The 13,514-nt window shown below is 38.1% G+C and overlaps 1 protein-coding gene across 1 annotated transcript in view; it reads right to left on the bottom strand.

Moving 5' to 3' along the window:
* LOC106873559 (2-phosphoxylose phosphatase 1-like) overlaps window positions 1-2,195 on the bottom strand; it is a 36,719-nt gene extending 34,524 nt beyond the window's left edge. The window contains exon 1 of the mRNA XM_052968919.1: window positions 1,931-2,195. The gene's annotated coding sequence lies outside the window, so the exon portion shown is untranslated. The remainder of the gene's footprint in view (window positions 1-1,930) is intronic.
* Between the last annotated feature and the right edge of the window lie 11,319 nt (window positions 2,196-13,514).

Genomic DNA, 13,514 nt, shown 5'->3' with positions numbered 1-13,514 from the left:
GTGGCCAAAAAGGGCACATTAGAGCACACTGCCCTCTGCAGAAGCAGACAGAAGAAAGGATACTGGAAAAGAAGAGGAAAAAGAAGGAAGAAAGAGAAAAAGAATGGAAGATTACTGAAGGAAAAAGGAAGAGAAAAAAGGAACAGTATATTGTGGAACCCCAAACATTCCCCACCCACCCACCATACCCTCTGCGACCCACTCCCTCCCTACAGACACCAAACCCACCCTTCCCCCTCCTACACTAGCAAAAAAGAAAAAAGAAACCCATGTACAAGAAAGAACAAAGAAGTGAATTATGTTTACATATTGACAAACAGAGAAAATACAGAGCTAATTCAAAAAGTAACAAGCTGGAAAACAGTAAGATTTGTGAATACTGAAAAATATAATGAAACACCAGAGTGGCACTTGTGTGTACTGATCTCAGAAGCACAAATGGAAGAAATTAAAGAGTATAAAAAGGGTGTGAAGATGCGGAGAATACATGAGGACATAAAAAAAAATACCGGACAATATTGAATGTGAGGATCTGTTGAAAAAATATGTGATCGACGTGAAGAAAGGACTGTAAAGGAGCAAGTGATGCGGCAGGCAGCTCAATTCCATTTTCTCATTTCATATTATGATTCTTATAATTTTATTTTAAGTTGTGTTATATGTCCCCACATGCCTTTGTGTTGTCCCATCTATGTTGGCCCCTTGTGGACAATTAAAAAAATCAATTCATTCTTAGTGCAAGTTTTGAAGAGTGCAATTCGATTTTAACAATCATTTTTTCAAAGCTATAGTGATAAAGGAGCATATTCGGCATATTTTGCTTTATGAGTTCAATAAAGGCAACAGCGCAATGGAAAGTGCAAGGAATATTAATGCAGTATAGGGAGATTGGATAATAAGTGTAAGCTAATGTCAACGGCAGTTTCAGAAATTCCAAGTCGGAAACTACAGCCTAGAAAGTGAGCTTCATCCTGAAAGATATGTAGAGCTCTACGAGGATATCTTGCAAATCCTGGTGAAACAAAATCCCATCGTAACTGTTGAGGAACTAGCAGAGAGGCTTGGATTTGGTATTTCCACTATTCATCGACACCTGTGTGCCATTGGAAAAGACAGCAAATTGGGTTGATGGTTTCCTTACAAACTTTCCGAGTCTAATTGCGCGCAGAGAGTGAATGTGTGCGCTTCTTTACTGTCACGTCTCATGAATGAACCTTTTTTGGACCGAATAGTGACTGGTGGCGAGAAATGGATTCTCAATAAAAATGACAAGCACTGAAAATAGTGGGTAGGAAAAGGAGAAAAACCAGTACCCCCAGGCTAAAGAAGGTCTTCACCTACGTAAGGTGGTGTTATCTGTTTGACAGGATGTGAAAGATTTAGTCCACTTTGAACTTTTAAATCCAAACTAAAACGTAACAAAAGAGATCTATTGCGAGCAGATTGAGAGGCTTAAGTCAGCGCTAGAAGAAAAGCAACCATCTTTGGATTCAAGACGAAAGGTGTTCTACCATCAGAATAAGGCTCAGCCACATACAGCGAGGATGACATTCCAAAGGTTGAAGCTGTTGGAATGGGAAAGTCTGCCCCACCCACCGGACATTGCTCATCTGATTATCATTTATTCTGCAGTCTTCAAAATCATTTAGATGGTAAAAATATGAATTCCGTAGACGAGGTCAGAACTGTACTGGAGGAGTATTTTTCGTCGCGGACAAGTGAATTTTGGAAGAGGGGACTTGCAAGTCTACCAGATAGGTGGAAGAGCATTGTAGAAAATGAAGGGGAGTATATTTTAGATTAAATAAGAACTTTATCATAATTTTGAAAATAAAAGAAGTATACAAAATCTGCACTATTTATGGATGACTCAATATATATGTGTGTGTGTATGTGTGTGCGCGTAAATATACATCGGTGTTCAGCTTACAGTTTTTCTGAGGATTTCGCATATCTTTTCTCTGGTATTGTTGACAAGCTGAGGAGTCCACACCCTTCTTTTTCGGTCGATCAGCGATGGAACCAGTCTCCTGAAATTTCTTCACAATTTTCCAGACTGTTATATATATATATATAGAGCTGAACACGCAAGAATCTTAAAACACTCACTCGAACAAAGGCACATCTTTAACACCGAAACGGAGATTTACGGGCCATGCTTACATTTCAGGATGTTCCTGCTAGAATGACGACACAGCCGGAAGTCGATAGCTATTAGCAACGGGAGATAATCCCAATTGTTACTTTGAGTAATGGGGTATTTCCCCTCCGTATTTTTAAGAGGTCACAGGCGAACAGAGTTTTGGGATCTGAAGATACGCCATAAAGCTAAACCCTTTATGGACGGGAAACCTAAGGTAATCCCATAAACCGGCCTTTCCCATTTTTAATATATATATATATATATATATATATATATATATATATATATATATATATATATATATATATCGTTTGTAAAAAAACATATCCGAAAGAAGCACACTGTAAGATGTAAAGTAGTATATATTAAAAATGGTGAAGGCCGGTTTATGAGATGTACCTTAGGTTACCTGTCCATAAAGGGTTTTTGGGGATATGACGATATGCCATAGCGTTAAACCCTTTATGGACGGGAAATTTAAGGTAATCCCATAGACCAACCTTCCCCAGCTCCATCTCCACCGTCTGCACATGCTCGAATACAGGTGGCTCCCCAACCTTCTTGGGCATCTCATCTGGTTCCACCGCCGGTCCCTGTGAGTGTTCTCCTTATCCTGCCCCCTCCTCCTTTTGGGGTCAACAAACCTGTCACTCCCCTCCCCTGCTGCCCTCGTTCCGCCTTCCCCTTGCCTCACCTCCTCTGCATCTCTAGTGCACTCCGCATTGCTTTCTGCCATCTCCATCCTTCACTGCTTTAACTGGCACTCCAATTTCCACCTCCTCCTGGTCCCCCTCTACAGCTCTCTCACTCTGAGGAGGCCCATGCCTGGGGAACCGTGTCCTCATATGTCCCTCTCCCCACATTTGCAACAAGCTGGTTGCAACCCTTAACAACCACTTTGAGGGAACCCACTCCTGTAATCTCCATCTAGTAGGGGATCCTCACAATGTCTTCGAAAGATGCAAAAAGCCACATCTTCACACCGCATCCCCAAAAGTTCAACATGCTCACTCCTCCCACCAGTCCCAACTCGGGACCCCCTTGGTGGCAGCTAGAACAATCACCACCAACAACTCCGTCTCCACTTCTGGTGGCACCCCTCCAACTCAAACCCACATGCCTCACCCGCCCCCATACGTGGGCAGCAGTGCCACCCTGTCAGTGTGCAAAATTGTAGTGGAATGTGAGGCCGCTCCCTTCTCGGTGGCAAACCCCAACCTCCACCACACCATACTACCTCCCTCGACCCATGAAAGCTGCCACTCCCATCACTGGTTCCAAGCACCCCTCCACATTGTCCTCCAATAGTATTTCAATTTTACTGGTGGAAACTACCCACGTGCGGCACACCACTGTCCCATCCTTGACCACTTCCTCTGGAGGGACCAGCACAACTGCACCTCCCTCCCCTTGCACAAACCGTCCACTTCCCACTATATCTTCCATTTTTAAATCTATCTGCTTCGCTTCCAACGGTGCAGTTGCTCCCACTGCAGCGGCCCCTGCATAGCCCTCCACAATGAAAAACCAACCTTTCACCCCAACAATGGGGAGAAAACAGCAAAAAATAATTATGCGCGAGTCGCTTCAACAATAATTTTCTACAGTGATATAAAACAATTTCAACAACAGACAGTCTCAAAGAGAAAGCCTTCAACAATCCAACCGTGGTCAAAAGTGACAAAACTCAAACAAACAATTTGTTACTCTGAGACAGCAACGTCCTATCAACAATTAGCCAAAGATGATTTTTAAAATGAGAATATCTAGAATAAACTCGATTGCTCTCACAAACAAGAATACTAAAAATGAGCCCGACTGCTGTCAAAAATTAAGGAAAAAAACAGGAAAAATAAACCAGAATCCTTGTCCAGTATTAGATCAATCCTAAAATCTAATCAGTTTGTGCCAGCCCCAAGGCCAAACATCCCTGAAACTTTTATCCGAATCCATCCAGCAGTTCTTGAGATATCTTGTCCACAGACAAACAAACAAACATAAATGAAAACAATGCCTCAGCCTTAGTGAAGGTGGAGGTAATAATGAAATTATTGTGTATAATACTCAGGTGCACTACAATTCATAAAGGTGCACCTACAGTATATAGAATTATGTACAAAAGTCAGGAAAGTGAACAGTGTATGAGTCATGATGTACATGTATGCATGCTTATGGAGGGAAGGATATCAGGTGTAGTGTTGGCGTATTTCAGGAAGCATGGAGGTTTTAAGGCGGAGGTATTTATGTGTGTGGAATGTAGATATAATGCAAACAATGTCTCGTTTTGAACTTGGGAAAAGCCTTGCATATTTGTTCTTACCTGCTTCATTTGTGCATGTAAAATCTGTAAATTTCCAAGAAGAAAATGAGATCAACGTCGGAAAAGCTGTATTAGTTATTCTTTTGTGTGTCAGCCAGGTGGCTGTGGTCATGCTGGAGCACCACCATGATTTTTTTCATTCTTTATTTTTGTACCCTCTGCAGAATCCTTCCGTGGTTCCTCTCCTCCGACAAATGCAATCCCAACAAAATTGTTGATAGCCCATCTGGTGTATGAGGAAATGTGACACTGCTGTTCTCAACTGTGCCTCATGTCTAGTTCTTCTGGTATTGTGGATAGGAAAGTGTCCTGTTTCTTTTTGAAGACTTCCACATCTATTTCGTGTAAGTTTCTCAATTCTTTTGGCAGAGCATTGAAGAGCTGTGGTCCTCTGAACCCTAGGCTGTTGCAGTACCTGGTTCTTATATTAGATGCATTGGACAGTACCTTCGGAATTATGAAGTGGCGTCCAGTACAAGCATTGATATAACACTTGATGCCAACATTAGGTACTAGCCCTTCCAGTATTTTCCACATATAAATTACTACATATCTCTCCTGTCTGCACTCTAGGGAGTAGAGTCATAGTTCTTTCAGCCTCTCCCTGTAGTTCATCTGTTGGACTGTAGCAATCGTTTAAGTGTAGTGATGCTGGATTGCTTCAAGCTCCATTGTTAGCTTGACACTGTGTGGTGACCAAAGCTGAGAGCAGTAGTCTAGGCGGCTGAGGATAAAGGTCTTCCATAGAGTCAACATGACTTGTTGATCCCTTGTCCTCAATGTCCTTAGTATGGATCCCGCCAGTTGTCTGCACTTATATATCTATATATATATATACATATATATACATATATATATATCTATATATATATATATATTTGGACACGAAACTCAGCTTGCGAAGACTTATTGGGGCAAGCTAAAGCGAAATTGTGATGGCACATGTGCCCAGCATCGCCTTTCTGGCACTTGTGCCCGCAGCATGTCTAAGGACTTTCGAGCGAGATCATTGCCAGTGCCCCTGGACTGACTCCTGTGCAGGTGGCACGTAAAAACATCATTTGAACGTAGCTGTTGCCAGTATCGCCAGACTGGCCATCATGCCGGTGGCATGTAAAAGCACCCACTTCACTCAGAGTGGTTGGCATTAAGAAGGGCATCCAGCTGTAGAAACTCTGCCAGATCAGATTGGATCCTGGTGCAGTCATCTGGTTCACCAGTCCTCATATCGTCCAACCCATGCTAGCATGGAAAGCGGACGTTAAACGAAGATGATGATGATGATGATGATAATATATATATATATATATATACAGGAGTTGGACAAAATAATGGAAACAACTAACATCATAATTTTGAAATATTTATTAGACCATCAAAAGCTTGTATTGTCTTGACAGCCTTTGAGAACGAGGGAGAAAGCCAAAGTTGAACTATGATCTTTTATGCCTCTTTTTTCCATCTTATTCTTTTACTCCCTTCCTCTATGTTGTCATCTTACTGATATATACCATCCTCATTTTCCATATTTTTTCCCCCTATTTATCTCTGATGACGGAATATCCCAGAATCAGCTGTAAGATTTTGAATCTCTTCCTATAATAATATTGTATATGACTTGAGATGTTTGCCTTACATTAACGTTTGACGTCCTGTTTAACACTTCTAGATCCGCTGCACTGGAAATCAGCAATGGCTCCATAACTACTGTCTCGGCTATAACCTTACAGCCCCAGTAATCTGTTACAGCACTTACCTAAAGTACCTAATCATTTAGATCACCTGTGAACTAAACCCACATACTGTATATATACATATATACAGGGGTTGGACAAAATAATGGAAACATCTGGCATCATCGCACCATAATTTTGAAATATCTATAAAGTTGTCAAAGCTTGTTTATTTTTATGTTTTTTAATTTATTATTAGTGTTGCTTAATATGTTTTGCTAAAGTTGCTGTTTCTTTTCAGATATCATCAGGAAAATGTAATTAAAATTCATTAAAATGACAGATCTATCGGACTTTCAAAAAGGTCAAACTGTTGGTGCTCGTATGGCAGGCGCTAGCATAATGAAAATACCCGAAATGTTTGGTGTATCAAGAAGTACTGTCTTGAAAATAATGAGTCTTTGAGAAAGAGGGAAAAACCTCAATGAAACAAAACTCTGGAACAAAACCAAAACTTTCAGATAGGGACCGTCGGGCTCTTATGCGAATTGTTAGAAAGGATCACAAGAGTACACCTCCCAAAATTATTGCAGAGCTTAATGACCATCTTGAGAGCCCAGTTTCCACAAAAACTGTACACTGGGAGCTTCACATAGCCAGATTTCATGAGTGGACTGCAATCAGAAAGCCACTACTTTCAAAAACAAAAGTTTAGAGTGGAGTAAAAACCTACAGAATTGGTCCCTAAGAATGTTATTTTCTCAGACGAGTCATCCTTTACCTTATCTCTGAAAATTGGCTAAGTATACGTGCGGAGACAGCCAAAAGAAGCATTTGACTCAGACTGCCTTCTTTCAACTTTTAAACATGGAGGAGGATCTGTGATGATCTAGGAGGGCTATATCTTGGAAATCCACCAGCCCAATGGTTTCCCTTAATAGCAGAATCAATAGTCAAGACTATTTAAGCATTTTATCTGACCAAATTCATCCTCTGGTTGTAAAACTGTTTCCGGAGGGAAACACAATCTTTCAGGATGATAACACACCAATTCATACATCTAAAGTTGTTACTGAATGGTATGAGGAACATTCTAGTGAAGTTGAACATCTCATCTGGCCACCACAGTCCCCAGATCTCAATATTATCGAAGATTTATGGTGCATTTTAGAAAAACAAGTAAGGAGTCGATATCCTCCACCATCATCACTACAAGAACTGGCGAGTGTTTTAGCTGAAGGATAGATAAAAATCCCTCTTGAAAAAATTCAAACTTTGTACAACCCATACCACATGGAATTCAAGCTATAATTACTGCCAGAGGCAGTCTTATGCTATATTAAAATAAATTTGTTTGAAATGTTAAGGCCATTCCATTATTTTGTCCAACCCTTGTATATATATATATATATATATATATATATACTAGCTGGTGTGCCCGGTAATTCCCGGGGGTAAAGATGTACTATTGAAATGCTTTATTACTCTGATATAAGAAAGCACTTTCATTATAACTGCCACAAAAGGTGTATTTTCCGTCATGAAAAAGTACAAGAAACTGTCAGCTGGAGGAGGAGGGAGAGATTGTTGGAAGTTGGCAAGACAGATTTTCGGAGGTTGTTGAGAAAGATTGCCGTAGGTTGGTGGAGGTTGGCGAGAGGCAAAGACATTATTCTTATTAGTGAAGGCATCTGGGAAATGTATAACTGCTGTCATTCACAGAACAACTATTGTTTTACTGAGAGAAAAGTGCTGTTGAAGGGTTAAGTGAAATTTGGCAATCGAGGATCGAATCCACACTATGCTTTCACGAAACCACTACAAATATAAATATATTGTGCAACAAAAAATTTACCTACTGTCATGGAAAAAATGTAACTGTAAAAATGCAGAATTATCGTAGTAATGGGCATTCAAAAAAGTATGTATAGAAATGTATTAATGAAGTGCGATAATAATGTTTAGCAGTTCAAAACTGTGAGTAGTGAAATACAGAATTAGGTCAGCTGATTGTGAGAATCAAATATTGATCGCTGCGCTAGAAACTGCAGGTGGTATTGGTTATTTCCCTTGGGTTGTTGAAATAAAATATTAGTAATATGTAGTAGATAGATGGACCCAATTATCAATTTTTTTCAACACTCTAAGTATGTCACGAGGTTTCCAGACATGAGTTCTACTCATGTGTCAAAGTATAAAAGTGATATCGTCTGCAAAAATTAGAAATAGGACACACAAAAAAAAATCAATGGGTTATTTCCCTTGAGTGTTTAGAAAAATACTGTATAGGTCCTATGGGTTATTTCCCTTGGGTGTTTAAAAACAATTAGTTATATGGTGTAGATATAAAGGTCCCTTCCAGGGACCGTATTATCGATTTTTCAACAATCTAAGTATGTCACGAGGTTTCCAGACATGAGTTCTACTCACGTGTCAAGTTTTATCAAATACAATAAAACGATGTAGTAGGAGATAGCTAACAACACCACAAACAAACACACTGATTTTCCACATATGTAGTAGATATATGTATGTATATATATGTGCATATATATATATATATAAAAACAAATAGTAAATGAGTATATGCATATATACGTACAGGTATGTGCATACCGACATCCACCTGTATGTATAGGTGCAGGACATTGCAAACAAAACGTAGACAAGAAAACACACAAGCCACACAGAGAACATTCTCCTTTGTCAGCTACCACCGTTTTAACACCGGCGCTTCGAAGAGCTGAATATATATATAAATATATATTCATTGGTTGATTGCATGCTAACTATCTGATAAAATTAAAAGATAAAAAAACAGCTATTGAGAGTTATATGGGGTAAGATAAATAAATAAATGAATAGAAAAATGGTACATCTTTCTTTCCATTCATTTATTTATTTATATTCTGAAATATTATATTAGACTATGAATAATTAAATTATTCTTAACAGCTATTATAATATAGTCCACTCTGCATTGTTGTACAATTTCATACACGTTATATATATATAGATAGATACACATAAATAGAAAAACTATTAGTTCTAAATCTCTGAATGAGAAACATGCAGCCACAGTACTTCTGAGTAAAGTTCATTTGTCAACGTAAAGTGGTAGTCCTGATTAGGATGAATGCTACTACTTTTTAGCCCCAGGAAAACATCTTCTCTAGCTGGCTATCGACACTGTGTCCCCACTCAGCTCAAAGCGATATCTGTGTGCCAATGGTTTCTGGGTTATTTCTCTTCATCAGCACAGAATAATCACTTGGCTAGAAATGGCACCACTAGGTTTTGTTTGAAGTGTATTATTTTAAAATGACTTTACGTTGGTAAATAATTTTACTCTAAAATACTGTTGCTGCATGTTTCTTGTTCAGAGATTTAGAACTAAGCTTTTCTTTTTACAAAGTCAGTGACTGTGTGTCACAAGCATACACACATATATATCTACACAATTTTCTAGTCCATACGAACCCATATATTTACATATACCTACATACGTATGTATTCGTATCAACACTATTCAAGTATTTAAGTTTACATATACATTGGAGGGAGGGGGATTAGTGAAATGGTAGTGTACCTCCCAGTGTTATTCTCTTCAATGGCCGAATGACTGAAAATGTAGGGGGTCATCCACTTCTATTTGGATATATGCATATTAAAAAAAAAAAGAAGAGAATCTTGTTATTGGTGGGGCGGAATATCATTTTTTGTGTTCAGTAGTGGTTTGTACTTATTCTTTATATTTCCAAAAATGTTCATTGTCTGACCGTAACTTAAAGGGGATGATTGCTAATTTTCCCCTTCTGCAATGATGCAAAGTGTCCACTGCAAGTGGTGTCTTTGACCCTTCGATCCATACATGTATATATATATTAGGTCATCCCAACATGGTCTAATTTCCTCAGTCTGGTGAGTTTCACATCACCACTCCTGTATGCGCCTTTGTCCCATTTGGTGTACAAGGGATTCCGCTACCCTCATTTGCACTTCACATTGGGCTGCTGGTTCATCCCGTATTGTGGAGAGGAGGAAATCTAACTCCCTTTTGAAGACATCTACTTCCACCTTATGTACATATCTTAATTTATGTGGCAGGGTATTGAAAATCTGAGCCTTTGAACCCTGGACTATTACAGTACTTGGTCCTGAATTTAGAGAGTCAGTACCATTGGTACAATACAATGGCAGCCCTTTCTGTAGCAATGCTGAAATTAGGTACTAGCCCCTCTAGTTTTCCATTTGTAGATTACTCCCCAGAGCAAAGGCATGAGAGATATGTAATAAAGTTTGAGTTTTTTCAGTCTGTACCTGTAGCTCATCTGCTGCAATCATTTTAGTGTAGTAGCATTGGACTGCACCAAGCCCTGCTGTTAGTCTGGCACTATGTGGTGATCATAACTGGGAGCAGTAGTCCAGGCAGCTCAGAACAATGGTTCTCTGCAGGGTCAACATATTTTCTTGTCTTAAAGGACCTCAGTATCCATCCAACCAGCATCTTGGTAATGTGCATATAAAATGATGCATCATTGCACATATTGGGTCTGTGACCTAAAATCAAAGTGAGTAACAACAAAGCAACTATCGGTACCCTACCAATATGGTATTACTTCAGATGGAAAACATCTTAAAAATCCTTATGAAATAAGTCTTCATAATCAGTTTTTACACTAATTTTTAACTTAGACACTCAAACCTAAATTTAAGGTCTATGACTAGGTCCAATAACACATTGCATTACAAGGTAATGTTTTGCAAGCCAGATTTGATCACAATGAGACTAAATGTGGTAATTAGGTGAAGGTACACAACTTGTAAGTACTACAGTGAATTGATTTTAAAGCATGATCTAGTGCTGTGAACTCTAATAAACTGGATAATCATCATTTTCCAACTGCCTCTTTTTTACAATCATCTGTTAAAGCTTCAATGTGTATTTCATTACCAATCATTGTACGAGTTATGCCTTTTCAATTTGTTGCCATCAAAGTACAAAATCCTACTGAAAAGAATACTCCCTAACCCTTTCAATACCAAACTGCCCTGGTTCCCTGAAACTGATCTAAATTAAAATCTCTCAAACTTGAATGTGATGTTCCAAACACCAGCTTGCTAATGACAAAAGTATTTCACTAAATTCAATGTCTTCAAAATTAATTGACATGAAACCAATACATCTCAACAGAAACATGGCAACAAAAGTGTTAAACCTACTTATTGTACAACCTTTTGACACTGAACCCAGATAAAATTAAGCCAGTCAACTAATCAGGTAAGTTTTTCTTTCTTTGGTAGCAAATGTGCTTTAATCCAGCGGAGAGAGAGAATAGTATCAAATCTAAAACCAGTGGTCCATAAATATGTTAAGCTGACAGACCATTCAATATCCTGAGGTTCATGGGAAAATTCATTTAAATTAAAGGGATCTTTGGTAGCAAAAAGGTTGGGACCCACAGATCTAAACAGAATTACTACTAAGTCATCACAACCAAAATCCAGATGGTTCACCAGCAACCTCCCTAAATACCTGAAGTTACGAACTACCTCCTACCAACTGGATCAGATCAGCCGCTTCTCTGTAGACAGCTCCAATGTACTTTCTCCATATTCATCAAAATGGACATAGGTGAACCTTATAACTGTGTCTTCGGTTATACCAACCATGATTTTCTGTCCAACTACTGCTTTCATCAATGTAAATCCAAAAACACTTTAAAATTACATTTCTCCTAAAGCCCTTAAAGTCACATGCTTCAATCTCAAGAGAAACATTGCCAAAACCATTCTCTCTCTCTCAATATATATATATATATAAAAGTCTATTCTGGATGAGATTTACTTTTGTCCTATAAAACTAGAATAGAATGTAGACTCCAACACTAATCACCTGTATATTCATTATATAACTCAATCAACCCTTTCGATACTAACCCCGCCGAAAAATTTTATGGTCCTTCCAAGACCACCCGGCCATAAGTATCCATTGTTACTTAAATGTGAAAATACAATTTAACTTCTCAGTGAATTTTGGGAAACTTCTTCACATATTTTCGGTGTTGATAGGAGTTTTATGCCATCAAGCAGAGATTCCGAATTGAAAGGTTTTTCAAAACAAAATATGGAGACATCGAGAAAAAGAATGAATGAGGTACAAAAGCACGTAGTGTACAAGAATGAAAAGGATATTTCTGTATCTGAAACCAACGACAGCAAAGGCGATTTTACACTATTATGCAGTATATGCCAGGATATACCCACGAAATGGGGGGATCAAAGCTTGAAAAATTTGTGAAGCAAATACTGGGTACTGCTGTGGATTTAGTTTTTATACAGGGAAAATAATGTTAGTCCGCATGGCCTAGGATACGATGTGGTCCGGAATTTATCACTCCCATACCATAACCGTATATTTTTTGACCGATTTGCAGTGGATTCTAGTATTTCACATTAATGGTACACCTGTTCTGTTGTGCACTAAATTCAACTGATAATGTAGTAATGTGCACAATTCTTCTATATCAAAATTGTGTTGCACATCCAATTGAATATTAGCTGATGATTCATTTTCTATGGTGATGTTTAAACTAAATTTTAATAAATTTACCTGGATTTACCTGTAATTAGTCACATTGAGACAAAAGTTATGCAATAGAATTGATTAAGAACACTTTAATTATGTTTCAAATATCACATTAATATGCTAAGTAAAAAGTTACAGTTGTTTAATGAAACAGCTAAATTCATGATTATTTTAGAATTTAATTGAAACTTATGATGGGTGTATTTTGGTCAGAAATATAGTAACAAAAGGGTTAAACTCAAAAATCAACATCTTTACTTGAACATCTACACAGGTTTCACTTTGGAGCACTTCTGACTGAGAAAAATAAATTATAGAAAGATGCAATTCTCAGAAATAGGCATGCTTGTCTCTACAACTATTAAATATACCATTCACTAAAAGCAATTGTAACTCATTCTAGTCATGCCATCTGCATGCTATTCAAATAAAGTTTTGGAGGTGGGACAATAAAACGTTTTGAGGTAATGGACTGGTAGAATAGTTTGATATATCAGACCCCAGTTCTTACATTATTGTCCATACTAAAGGATTCAAATTCACAAAAGTAACCACTAGTACTCTTAGATTTCCTACACCACATTCTTAGCATTGCATATGGATATGCACACCAACTTCTACCAGTTTAATTTGATAAACAGAAACCAAGTAAACCCCGTTCATAAAGGTCTTGCTTTCCATAAGCTTTGACAATTTATGTTCCAGCACTAGATGAATGATAACCAAGTTATTTTACTAAATTCTTTGTTATATTTAAAGTAATCGAATGAAACAGAGCATCTCAAAATA

Source organism: Octopus bimaculoides, chromosome 6 (assembly GCF_001194135.2).
Source record: "Octopus bimaculoides isolate UCB-OBI-ISO-001 chromosome 6, ASM119413v2, whole genome shotgun sequence".
NCBI classification, from domain to species: Eukaryota; Metazoa; Mollusca; class Cephalopoda; order Octopoda; family Octopodidae; genus Octopus; species Octopus bimaculoides.
Note: the sequence above shows the minus strand (reverse complement) of the source record. Positions and strands in the feature narration are given on the sequence as shown.